Source organism: Oryctolagus cuniculus, chromosome 14, assembly GCF_964237555.1.
Source record: "Oryctolagus cuniculus chromosome 14, mOryCun1.1, whole genome shotgun sequence".
Taxonomy (NCBI): Eukaryota; Metazoa; Chordata; class Mammalia; order Lagomorpha; family Leporidae; genus Oryctolagus; species Oryctolagus cuniculus.
This window is the reverse complement of record NC_091445.1, coordinates 60,908,141-60,920,630: the sequence shown is the minus strand read 5'-3', so window position 1 is coordinate 60,920,630 and position 12,490 is coordinate 60,908,141. Positions and strand designations below refer to the sequence as shown.

Here is a 12,490-nt window from a genome sequence, read left to right as displayed (position 1 = left end):
ACCAAAAAAAAAAAAAAAAAGGAAAAAGGAAAAAGCATCAGAACGTCCAGCCCTACTAGAAAAGATAAGTAGATAAATCATATATTTGTGAACAACAACAAAGTGTGGGTTATTTGGGCACGACTACAATTGATGTGACAGGGAATAAACCTCCACATCCTGGAAGTTTGCACTTCCGGTATTAAAAATAGAAAGCAAACCTGTTTGGACCACTGACCCTTGATTTTCCTTTGCCCCTTTCTCTCTGACTCCTCCTCCTCCTCCTCAGGGAAGGTCAGACTGAAATCCCAGAGCCCCCAACCCCCCATCACAAATATTGTCAAGCTGCCATTCAGTGTTGCTGGGAAATAAGAAATTTGACACCGAGGCTCTCTCCATGGCTTGGCAGCAAAGAGAAATATCATCTTTGAGGTCATTCGACCGATTCAGACATTATTATTTCTGTTTTGTCTGTGTTTTCTGCTACAGTGTCAACGCAAGATGCGTGGCCTTGATCGTGTAGATCTGATCTGGGGAGAATCCGTGAATTCTTCACATCTTCGCTGCATTCCGGCTCCTCCGACCGCGTCCCTCACCTTGTAAAACTGGCAGGCTCTGGACATTCTGCTTGCTGAAGAAAATCACTGTTTCGCCTCCAGCAAGGAACGTAACTGTTGCAACCCTGACTCCTCCTCTAATGAAGAAAGAGTGGACAAGTGCACCGAGTTGAGCTGCTGCTCGCAGAAGCCACCGGGCTGCCCACGGAAGCTGAAAGCCCCAGACAGCACTGCTCCTGGGCTGGGCTTCCCGCCCTGGCCTTTCTGTCGTACTAGCTCTTCTCCCCCTCCTTTCTGGATTTTACCGGCTGTTCGCGAAACAGCTTTCCACACAATGGATCTCCACGTCCCAGCGCAGCAAGTGCTCACGGCCTGATACGGCAGATCTTGCTCGCCAGCAAAAGTGAGTCCCAAGGGCAGACGGCGTGCGGACAGGGCAGGGCAGCGCGGGTGGGATCTGTCTCCCTGGTTGAGGGTTCCAGGCGGGTGTGCGGGAGGGGAGCGAGTCCGGTGCCGGGCGCGGGCTGCTTAAGCGAACGCCAGCAAGTCGCGGAGCAAGCAGCGACTGGAAAAGTCCGGGGTCCTGGCTCAGATAGCTGGGATATCCCCTAACACAGAAACTAAAAATACCCCAAAAGGGGGTTGGCCACCCGGACTGCGCGCTGACAACCGGACTCCTTACGCCTTGGTCTGTTTCAAAGGCACCTGCACGCTCAAGGAGTTTCGGTGTGATTGTGGGATTTTCAGAATGAACATGATTTACGACAAAATGGACAGGGAAAAAAATACAGCAGGAAGGAGAGAAGAGGGTCAGCAGGTGATGTGGTGACAGTGGAACTGGAGTTTTCCCACCCACCTGCTGTGTCCGCCTCCTTGGGAGGGCGTCCATCTGTCCAGCGGGGGAAGTTCAGTGTTAGCTGTGCTGACCGGAAGGTAGCGTGGGTGCAGCCGGTAAGCAGCCTGGGCCAGCACGGTTTACCTAAGCGGAGCTGCACCAGGCAAGGCTGCTAGATGGGAGAGCCACAGAGGTAGAGAGAGAGGGGAGTCACTCTCAGGGAACTGGAGAGCTGCGGCAAGGGGTATGCCAGGCGCAGCTCTGGCTCTGTGGGAGAGAAAAAGATCCTTTTAGTGACATCTACCTGTATCCTCGGGATACCCTGTTGTCCTCCTGACAAGCAGCATAAGAGTTTTCTATAATTGGACTTGCAAATGTTTGCGAAACGGTGTTACATATCTGAACCAATCTGTTTGTTTTCATTCATCAAGTTGGCTAGCAAAGATTTTTCTCCTGAATCCCTGTTTGTGGTCGGTGGAGTGCTGCTAATCCTAGCCCTGCCCCTTGGCTGTGCAACCTTGGCCAAGACATTTGCCCTTCCTGGGACTTAGTTTACTCTACAATTTAGGAAAATTGGAGTGGGGGTAGGGAGGGAGGGAGAGAATATATGAATAGAGAGATGCAATGTTTAATGGGGTAGAAGTGCTGAATAGTGCCAGAAAGAGCAGATGGAAATTTTTATTTCAGTGATTCCTTAAAATTGGTGGTCATGGGTTGTTTGGAGAATTAGCAACAAGCCCTCTTCCAAGGGAGTGCAAATGGAAATGTGCTTACGGAATAGACATCAAATTGGGCATACCATCCCTGAGGGTCACCTGGGAAAGTCCCCTGTTTCTAAGGACAGTCATAGAGACCACCCCGTAGCCCCCTACTGGCAGTTGGGGGGCTGATCCTGGGTAATAGATAGCCTTCTCAGGGTCTAGGGTGAGCTACACTTTGCAAAGATAAGAGCCACCCTGGTAGCTGCCTGCAATTCACTAGATGCACCAACCTCTCTCTGTGTCCTGTGCCCTGGACATGCCTCTGTCAGGTTCCTCTGTCAGGACCACTCTCTCTGATCCTCACTGCATCATAGCCCTCCTACCTTCCTCACAGCTCCTTTAATGCCTTTCCCAGTGTGATGGGTTTTACACCTGGAGTTTTCAGGCCTATAGACAGCCTTGGGGAACCGCCTGAAGTGGGGCTGTCCAAATCCCAGGGTGTTTTTCAAGTCACCTTGCTGGAAGTCAGACAATGGCCCCAAGGCTTTGTTTTGGGAAACCAAGAAAGATCTGCTCCCCAGTGCAAGGTCTGACTAGGAAACACTGTTCTTTGTGGACCTCTGGACTTTGCCTTGAAAGGACTAGGGACCTGTACCTTTTAGAGACCACACGGTGTGGCAGAAAACACAGGATACTTTGGAACTCAACAGATTGGGCTTCAAAATCTTGGCTTTAATCTTTGGCAAGTCACTGAACTCTGAGTTTCACTTTCCCTGTCTGCTAAATGGAGAACAATGCTGCTTTTCTTGCATGGCTGTTGAGAGAATGAAAATATGCCAAATCTGGCCCATAGTCGATGATAAACTGCGAATATTAATATTAATGTGGGTTATGAGTAAGTGTTCAATAGTCTCGGGCTTTTAGAGCAGACTTCTGTCCTGTGGGGCTTACATTAGCAGAAGAATGAACAGAATCTGTTCTGGATTTATTATTCTCAAGGATGAATAGGGGAAGAAAAGGTTGGAATACAGAGTCAGGTTTACTGTTATGACAAGCACAGCACTATGTCTTGCCAGCAAGTTAAATATGTCCAGACTGGCATGGGTTCTCGACCCTTCTTTTAGTTCCCTTTGGCCCATACAGAAGAGCTAGATCTGTGCCTGTGACTACAAACAGCTGGGCTTGGAGACAGGCAAAGTCCCATGGCTGAATCCATCTCCAGATACTGCCAAAACTGTCTCTATATACAGAAATATCTCCATTGTTATCCTTCATAGTTTGGCATAGATTTAGTAATCTCAACTTTGTTTGGTCTCATTGGGGTCCTGGCCCTTCATTGGCAAATGACCTAGAATTGGGCCAAGAAATACCAGGAAAATAACACAAAATTGGGTACTCACAAAGGAGCCAAAGATCAATCAGCATATCCTGGCAAAGCACTCTTTCATGCGAAGATGATGATGTTGATGATGATGTTGGCACCTAGTCTTTGTGGAGTCTTCAAATGTACTAAGCACTCTCACTCATTACCTCAACTGATTCTCATAATAACACTGCAGGGTGTGAGTTGTCATTCAGTGCTTTATAGAGAAGGACACTGAGGCTTAGAGAAATTTACATAACTTGCCCAGTGGCTTAGCATGAGGCAGCACCAAGATCCAAGACCAGGTCTGTCTGACTTTACAGGCACTCTTTTTCCACTACTCAGTGCTTCCACGCTCCCCAATGTTACCATGTAGCATCAGGCTGACTCCACTGGGATTCTTCCAAGAGACATGATTAATAAAATCACCTGCATAATTTACTGGTATGAGCACACACTTTGGCTGTAACACATATTTACAGGTAGAAATAGTGAATAATTTCCCTGACCCTTCCCAAGTCCAGCTACTAGACTCCAAAGAAGCCAGACCTACCCTTAGAAGGTGAGGTTTGCACTCTGCCACTGACTTCCTAGGTAAAACATTTTTTTCTTTTTTTAACTTTTAATTAATAAATATAAATTTCCAAAGTACAACTTTTGGATTACAGTGGCTTCCCCCCCTCCATAACTTCCCTCCCACCTGCAACCCTCCCATCTCCCGCTCCCTCTCCCCTTCAATAGCTCCCTGCATATTCATTCTCTCTCACCTTTAGAATCAAGGCATCATTTCCATTGACTTCCCTGTGTTAAGCTAGGTATTCATCTATATATCCAACAGGTAGTTGCTAAGCTCTTGTTTTGTGCCAGGCACTTGACAGCATGGGAATAAAAATCAAGCAAGATTCCAGGTCTTCTGGTACTTCAAAGCTAGAGTAACAGGTAACAGGTGGGTTAACAAATACATAAAGATCATCTCAGATATTGATAAATGCTATGCTGAAAATAAAGTGAAGCTATGGGTTATAGGGTAGCAAGGCTCAGGGGCAAGTCATGGAAAATGTCCATAACCTGCATTTGAAAAAAAGAAGCCAGGCCTATGATGATCTGGGGGAAAGGTCTACCCTTAACAGAAGAAACCTCAAGGAAAAAAAAATCCTGAAATGGAATAAATGAAGCAATAGAACCACAGCCAGAGAGATGGGCTCTTTAGAAATCAACTTGAGAGTTATCATTCAAATTCCTGTTATATGGAGAGTCTTCAAGATGTTTGTGGAAAAAGTGGAATTAGAAGATAAGTTTATTTTGAAGCAAAAAAAAAAATCTAAATCCATTCATATCAGAAGTTCATGGAAAATACACGTATGAAAAAAACCATATGTGAGTTTCAAATGTCTTTTCCTTTGCGATAAATAAGTGTATCTTTTTATAAAAGATTTTTTTATAGGGCCAGTGCTGTGGCGTAGTGGGTAAAGTCACTGCCTGCAGTGTCGGTATCCTTTATGGGTGCCGGTTTGAGTCCCGGCTGCTCCACTTCCAATCAAACTCTCAGCTATGGCCTGGGAAATCAGTAGAAGATGACCCAGGTCTTTGGGCCCCTGCAACCACATGGGAAACACTGAAGATGCTCCTGGCTCCTGGCTTCGGGTCAGCCCAGCTCTGGCTGCAGTGGTCATGTGGGGAGTGAACCGGCAGACGGAAGATCTCTCTCTCTCTCTCTCTCTCTCTCTCTCTCTCTCTCTCTGCCTCTCTCTGCCTCTCTGCCTCTCAGAGTTACAGAAAGAAAGACAAGAGACAGATAGAGAAAGGTCTGCCACCCACTGTTTCACTCTCCAAATGGCCGCAACGGCCGAAGCTGGGCCAGACCAAAGCCAGGAACCTGGAGGCTCCTCTGGATCTCCCACATAGGTGCAGGAGCCCAAGGACTTGGGCTGTCTTCTGCTTTCCCAGGTACATTAGCAAGGAGATGGATAGGAAGGGAGCAGCCAGGTCTTGAACAGGTACCCAAGGGGAAGCAGGCACAGGTGGTGGCTTTACCTGCTGTGCCACAACACTGGCCCTGATAAACATATCTTTCAATTGAAATTTTCCATAAACATTTTGAAGTCCCTCTGTAGTGTTCTTGGCTATGCTGTATTCTTCCTATTTTATTTAATCATCCCAACAATCTCGCAAGTTAGCTAATTTCTCCTTGATTGTATAGTTGGAGGAACTGAGGCTTCTAGAGGTTAAAGGACTACTCAAGTTGGCAAAGCTGGTATTTGAATCTCTCAGTCTGCTTTGCTCCAAAGCTCACACTTTTTACTAATGCAGCATGTGGCTTTGAGATAATCTCTTTTTGGAGATAGTGAGAGAGCCAGGAGAAGGAAAATATCTTATGTGTATTAGGCAGCCAAATGTTGAGGACAGTTTCTATCTGATGTCTCAAATTTCAGGCAGGAAATCTAAATGTACGCTCTTCAGTCTAGTAGCCACTCACCTCATGGGGCTCTTGAGCACTTGAACCGTGGCTAATACAAATTGAGCTATGCTGTAAGTGTACAATACACATAGTCTTTTTAAAGTTTTTGTATTTATTTGAAAGTCAGAATTACACACAGAGAGAGAAGGAGAGGCGGGGGGCGGGGGGTGGTCTTTCCTCCACTGGTTCACTCCCCAATTGGCTGCAATGGCTGGAGCTGTGCTGATCCAAAGCCAGGAGCCAGGAGTTTCTTCCAGGTCTCCCATGCAGGTGCAGGGGCCCAAGTATTTGAGCTGTCTTATACTGCTTTCTCAGTCCATTGCAGAGAGCTGGATCAGAAGTGGAGCATCCAGGACTAGAACTGGTGCCCATATGGGATGCTGGCACTACATGGGGCAGCTTTACCCACTATGCCACAGCACCAGCCCCAGATACACATAGATTTCAAAGACCTAATGTCCTCCTATTAAAGTAAAATATTTCTTAATATCATATTGATTGAAACTATTAAAATGATACTATTTTAGATATAGTAACTTAGATGAAATATACTAAAACTAATTCCACCCACCTCCTTTTAATTTGTTTTTATGTGATCTCATAGAATTTTTTTTATTTTATTTTTAACTTTCATTTAATAAATATAAATTTCCAAAGTACAACTTTTGAATTATAGTGGTTTTTTCCCCCACAACCTCCATCCCACCCGCAACCATCCCATCTCCTACTCCCTCTCCCATTCCATCTCCCACTCCCTCTCCCATCCCATTCTTCATCATGATTCATTTTCAATTATCTTTATATGCAGAAGATCAACTTAGTGCATACTATGTAAAGATTTCAACAGACTGCAGCCACAAAGACACACAAAGTATATGGTAATGTTTGGGTAGTAATCACATAGATAGCTTATATTGTATTTTCATTAAACAGCACTGGTCGACACTGATAAGTTGACAGACATGATAGGAGTATTTTACCACTTCTTTCCTCTATTCTTGTCCCAGATTCCTCTCACATATACCCCCAAATTCAGCTAAATGGAGATGCCCCTTCCCCCTCCTTCACACGCATCCTGCAGATGAACAGGTGATCATTCAAAGTCTACTCCATCACATCCTTTTGGATTTGACAAAATAGTTTCAGGGGATACACTGATTCCCAGGATCCATCTCCTCACTCAGGCAAATCTCAAGAGATTTTCAGACATTTGGTGACCAAAGGACCCTTTAAAATCTGAATTTCAAATTTTGCCTTAAGTCACTTCCTAGGGCCATGTCTTTGTAGTTCCTGGCACTTTTAAAAATCAGACAAAGAGATAACCAGGGCTTCATGTTTTTGTGCAAAGCTCATTAAATAAGTTGTCTCAAACAGGGAAAAATGTTTCCTCCCTTTTTCCTCTTGATTCAAACAGCTTGAACAAGAAACAGTCCCAGTTTCCAGAAGGAACTACTCCAGGGGCACCACAAAAGGCCACCTTTGATTTCTTTTGTCCACTAACTAAAATAGCTTTCAAACATATCAATGAAGTAGGGACACAATTTGTTCATGGAGTTTCATTTATTGCAAAGGGAAGAACAGTCAGATTCTGGTATTGGAGGAAGCCTCTGAGCTAGGAGGTCGGAGGCCTGGGTTCTACTTTGCTGATTTGCTTGTTGCTCTTTCCCTACTCCCGCATCTATCCTGAAGTAAGTTTAGAGTTGATGAACTAATGCCACATAAAATACTAATGGAAAAGTGTGCTATGAAAACAGTGTGTGGTTGCCATTGATAATATGTTGTTGGTTTCTTTAGCCGTTTGCCTGCAGAAAGGGGTTTCCTTTACATAGCTGGGTCAAAACACTGTGCGAGATGCTGTTTGTGATGTACAAATAACATTTGTCAATTTCCACCTGAACTTTAAATCTGGGGTATGGGCACAGGCAGGTGAGCTGTAATGAGGCTGACATGAGTGGGCTTGAAGCACCTGCACAACCAGCAGCAACACACATTTTTCAGCATCTTCTGAGCCAGCAAGTCTGCGCCAGACCCCATTAGGATAAACAGAAGACTAACACGAGGGCCCGAAGCTAGAGAGGCATGTAAGAAAACTTCCTCCAGGTGTTACATGGATGACACAAAAGCCTAGCATGTTGGACTTCCAAAGAGCAAAATACTCCTAGCTGTAAGGAAACTCTAGATCAAAGACGGGCTTTCAGGAAAAGACGAATGGAGCAGAGGAGGGGGGACCCAGTAAGGAAAGGCCCCTCTGGGTGTTCATGGACCACCGCAATGGCAGTGAGCATGGGGTGCTTGGTGACGTGGAAGACGATAGTTGGCCTGAGTCAGTGGCTTCAGGTTGTGTGGAGCTTTCCATCAGGACCACATGGGAAGCTTTGAAAAACTAGCAACGTCCCAGTCCCACCTCCACAGCCTTCAGTTTATCTACTTCAGGTTGGGCCCTGCATGTCCATGTTTTTGCTTGTTTGCTTTTTATTTTTATTTCTCCAGAGTATTCTCATATGAAACCAGAGTTGAGAATTGCTGAAGAAAAAAAAAAAGATTTTTTTTATACCATAGCCATGGGAAAATAAAACTGTTTTTAATAGAGATGAGCTGTGCAGCCAACAATTGTGATCTTTACTTTGTGTAAATTTTATTTTATTTTATTTTTGTTTTTAATAGTCTCTGTATTTTTTTAACTTTTATTTAACAAATATAGATTTCCAAATTACAGCTTATTGGTTACAGTGGCTCCCCAGCCCATAACTTCCCTCCCACCAGCAACCCTCCTATTTCCCACTCCCTCTCCAATTCCAGTCACATCAAGATTCATTTTCCACTTTGTGTAAATTTGAACTATGGATAGGCTTAGGTGCAGGCTCCTTGATTCACAGGGGCTTGCTCACTGTGAGTCCATCTACTTGGCTGCTGCAGCTGCAAGTCCCTTTGTAACCAGATGTCCATTCGCACCTTCTGTGAGCTCCCGAGGGCACCCTGCAGTCAATCCTAGCTGAGTGTGGTGCAGTTGGTATCCGACAGCTGCTTGTATCCACCAAGCTTTGTGCAACCATTGCAAAGAGCTTTTATTATCATGTTCATTATTGCCCATTGTAGCTATTTTATAAAAATATGTAATCCCGCCTCACCTCTGCAACTTTACAAATTGGGAAATAGAGTTTCATTACTTGCTTTGGGCCATGAGGCTTTCGGTGACAGAGGTGAAATTAGAATTCTCAGCTTCGGAATTCCCCATATCTTATTAGACTCCCAAAGTCATGAGTCTGCCTAGGTTCCTGTTTTCCAATACTCTCTGTGTAGCAATGTTATTTCTGACATGAATTAATTAGTGTTACAGATCAGTAAGGGAAATTGCAACACTGTGATTACATGAATGTCGGCAACCCACAGGCCACACAGCAGCCCCCTGAGCTCCATCCCTACTGCCTTAGAGCCTCGGTTCAACTGAACTTCGGTGGTGTATATACTGAGTTCCTCTGTTCTTAGCATTGAGACATGAAGGTTCCCATTGCTGTTCCTGCTGCCCCCTCTCCTGAGACTTTACAACTGTTCTGATTTCTCTTCACTGATGCTCTTGTTCACTAAAAGGATGTTAATTTTTATTGCACCCCTGAACAAATGATAAAAGCTCAGCAGTTTTTAGGAAGTCCTTATTTGTGATTGAGAACTTCTGACTTCATTGCTAATGGTGAGAATGGGGGAGGGGGGCTTTCTGAAGAATGGTAGGGAAAAAGCTAGAATATCTGAAAAGACACTAAAGCCTCTTTAAGACCAGATGAAAGGTTAACTTGTGCCATTGGCAACTGATTGGTTTTTTCTTCTGTGTCTAAATCCATTACTAATTTAAGAAAAATTTCAAAAAGCTGTAGCAATAGAAAAAAGCAAGCTTTTCAAACAGTCCTTAGCACTTGCCTTCCTATGAAAATCACCTTAGGAGCTTTAAAAACTAAGCACAACCCACTGAATCAAGATTCTGGGAGTGGAGCCCGAGCCACTATATTTATTCTTAGTTCTGCAGCTGATTACATATTTTTTAAATAAAGATTTATTTATTTATTTGAAAGTCAGAGTCACACACACAGAGAGAAAGAGAGGTCTTCCATCTTCTGGTTCACTCCCCAGATGGCCACAACAGCAAAGGCTGTGCCGATCCAGAGCCAGGAGCCAGGAGCTTCTTCCACGTCTCCTACGCAGGTGCTGGACCCAAGGACTCAGGCCATCTCCCACTGCTTTCCCAGGCCACAGCAGAGAGCTGGAATAAAAAGTCGAGCAGGTGGAAATCCAACCGGCGTCCATATGGGATGGCAGCACTTCGGGCAGCAGCTTTACCTGCTACGCCACAGTTCCAGCCCCAGTGATTACATCTTAATTACTTAGTTTTATTTCTTCTTCTGCATTGTTTTAGATTGAATAACCCAGAAAAACATCCAAACTATACTTTTGTTATGTAGCAATTTCATCATTATATTTTTTGGAAAGTAGGATCCTAAACATGATACTAAATGTTACTACTTCCATATACAGATCCCTATATTCTGAGTGGCCCTGAAAAGTCTCATGACTAAAACTGATGTGCAATTTGGAAATCAGGTTGCCAGAAACTTGATAATTGTGAGATTGAAAGATAAGGGTGAGGCTTCTCTGCCACCCATGTCTTACATTTCCCAATTGCTGTGCTGATCTTTAGTTAACCAAGACTTGCTTTCTTGTCTCAGCCATTTGAAAGCCAATTAATTGCATTCCTGCTCACGCCCTTATTAAAAAGATGATTACAGAAGTCTCCACAAATTGCCACTGGGTAGACTTTACCTAAGCAAATTGGGTAAGAATTAACTGCATCGTTACATAGTCTCACTGGGGCTACAGTGGCCCAGTCTGATTCTCTTGACCTCTAAAGAGCCAATTCCAAGTCACCATAAGTACGGAAGAAGCTATTATAGAAAGGATGATTCTAGAATCAGGGACTGAGGGTCCTTAAGCTTCATATTCCAGGGCCGGCGCTGTGGCACAGCAAGTTAAAGCCATGGCCTGCATGCAGGCATCCCATATGGGTGCTGGTTCGTATCCTGGCTGCTCCACTTCCAATCCAGCTCTCTGCTGTGGCCTTGGAAAGCAGTAGAAGATGGCCCATGTCCTTGGTCCCCTGCACTTGTGTGGGAGACCTAGAAGAAGCTTCTGGCTCCTGGCTTCAGATCAGCTCAGCTCTGGCCGTTGCGGTCATTTGGGGAGTGAACCAGCAGATGGAAGACCTCTCTCTCTCTCTTGCTCTTGCTCTACCTCTCTCTATAACTCTGACTTTCAAATAAATAAAATAAATGTTTTAAACAACTCACATTCCAACCCTTCTCAGAAGCTTGGATATAATTTGTTGTATTTTATTACTTTATTTTAAAAAGGGGGAGGAGAGAAATCTTCCATTTGCTGGCTCATTCTTCAAATGCCTGAAATAGCCAGGGCTGGGTCACACTGAAGTTGGGGACCTGGAATTCCATCTAAGTCTCCCATGTGGGTCCTTGATCCATTACCTGCCGGCTCCCTGAGTATACATTATCAGGAGGCTGAAACTGGAAGCAGAGCCGTGACTCAAACCCAAGTACTATGATATGGGGTGCAGGCATCCCAAGTATTGTCATAACTGCTAGGCCAAATGGCCACCCCAGAATGTTTTTGTATTATATTTGAAAGGGTGCAAGGTGATATACCAGGCTTACTTTGCTGGGGCACTAAGATTACAAAGCTAGAAGCAAATAAGCAACTGTCAAGGAGATTGCAAGAAGGATGGAGCAAAGTGTGCTGTCAGGCAAGCATCATGGACATCAGATTTTTTAAAAAATTCATTTGACTAATAGTTGTAGAGGCTCCACTATGTTTCAGGGGAGCATTTTAGGAGCTGGAGATAGGTCCTGGTGTTCCTGCTGTGTGGTGTTTATATTCCATGGGAGGAAACAGATATCCACATTAAAGAATGAGGTCAAATGAATTAATGCTGTGTAGAAAAATAAAATGAGTGGAAGCCCTATTATGGCATAGTGAATAAAGCTCCCTGCAATGCCAGCATCCTGTATAAGCTCTGCTTCAATTCCCAGCTGCTCCACTTCCAATCCAGCTCCCTGCCAATGGCCTGGGAAAGGCAGCAGAGGTGTGCCCAAGTATTTGGGTCCCTGCAGCCACTTGGGAGATCTAGATGAAGTTCCTGGCTCCTGGATTTGGCCTGGCCCAGCCCTGGCTATTACAGTCATCTGGTAGTGAACCAGGAAATGAAAGCTACCCCCTTCTCTCTGTAACTCTGACTTTCAAATAAATAAATAAATCTTTTTAAAAGAGAGAGAAGAGAGGGAGGGAGTGAGGGAGGGAAGAAAGGATTGACAAGGGGAATAGAACCAATGAGTACTGCCTTAAATATGCTGGTGAGAGTGGTCCTCTCTGAGGAAGTGTCATTGGATCTAGAATATGCATGTTAAAGGGAGAAATATGCAGAGAATAGAGATAAGGAAGGGTGCAGACAGAGGGGTAGCAAAAGCAAAAGCCCTGAGATTGGATATGTTCAGACAGGCTCAGGAAACTGAAAAGCAACCATCGTGGCTGGACCCTAGGGGT

At 44.6% G+C, this 12,490-nt stretch overlaps 1 protein-coding gene across 1 annotated transcript in view; it reads left to right on the top strand.

Annotated features, from left to right (window-relative positions):
- Positions 1–571: 571 nt before the first annotated feature.
- Positions 572–12,490, top strand: part of PRLR (prolactin receptor) — a 194,402-nt gene continuing 182,483 nt past the window's right edge. Inside the window, 1 exon segment of the mRNA NM_001082231.1 lies at positions 572–939. The gene's annotated coding sequence lies outside the window, so the exon portion shown is untranslated.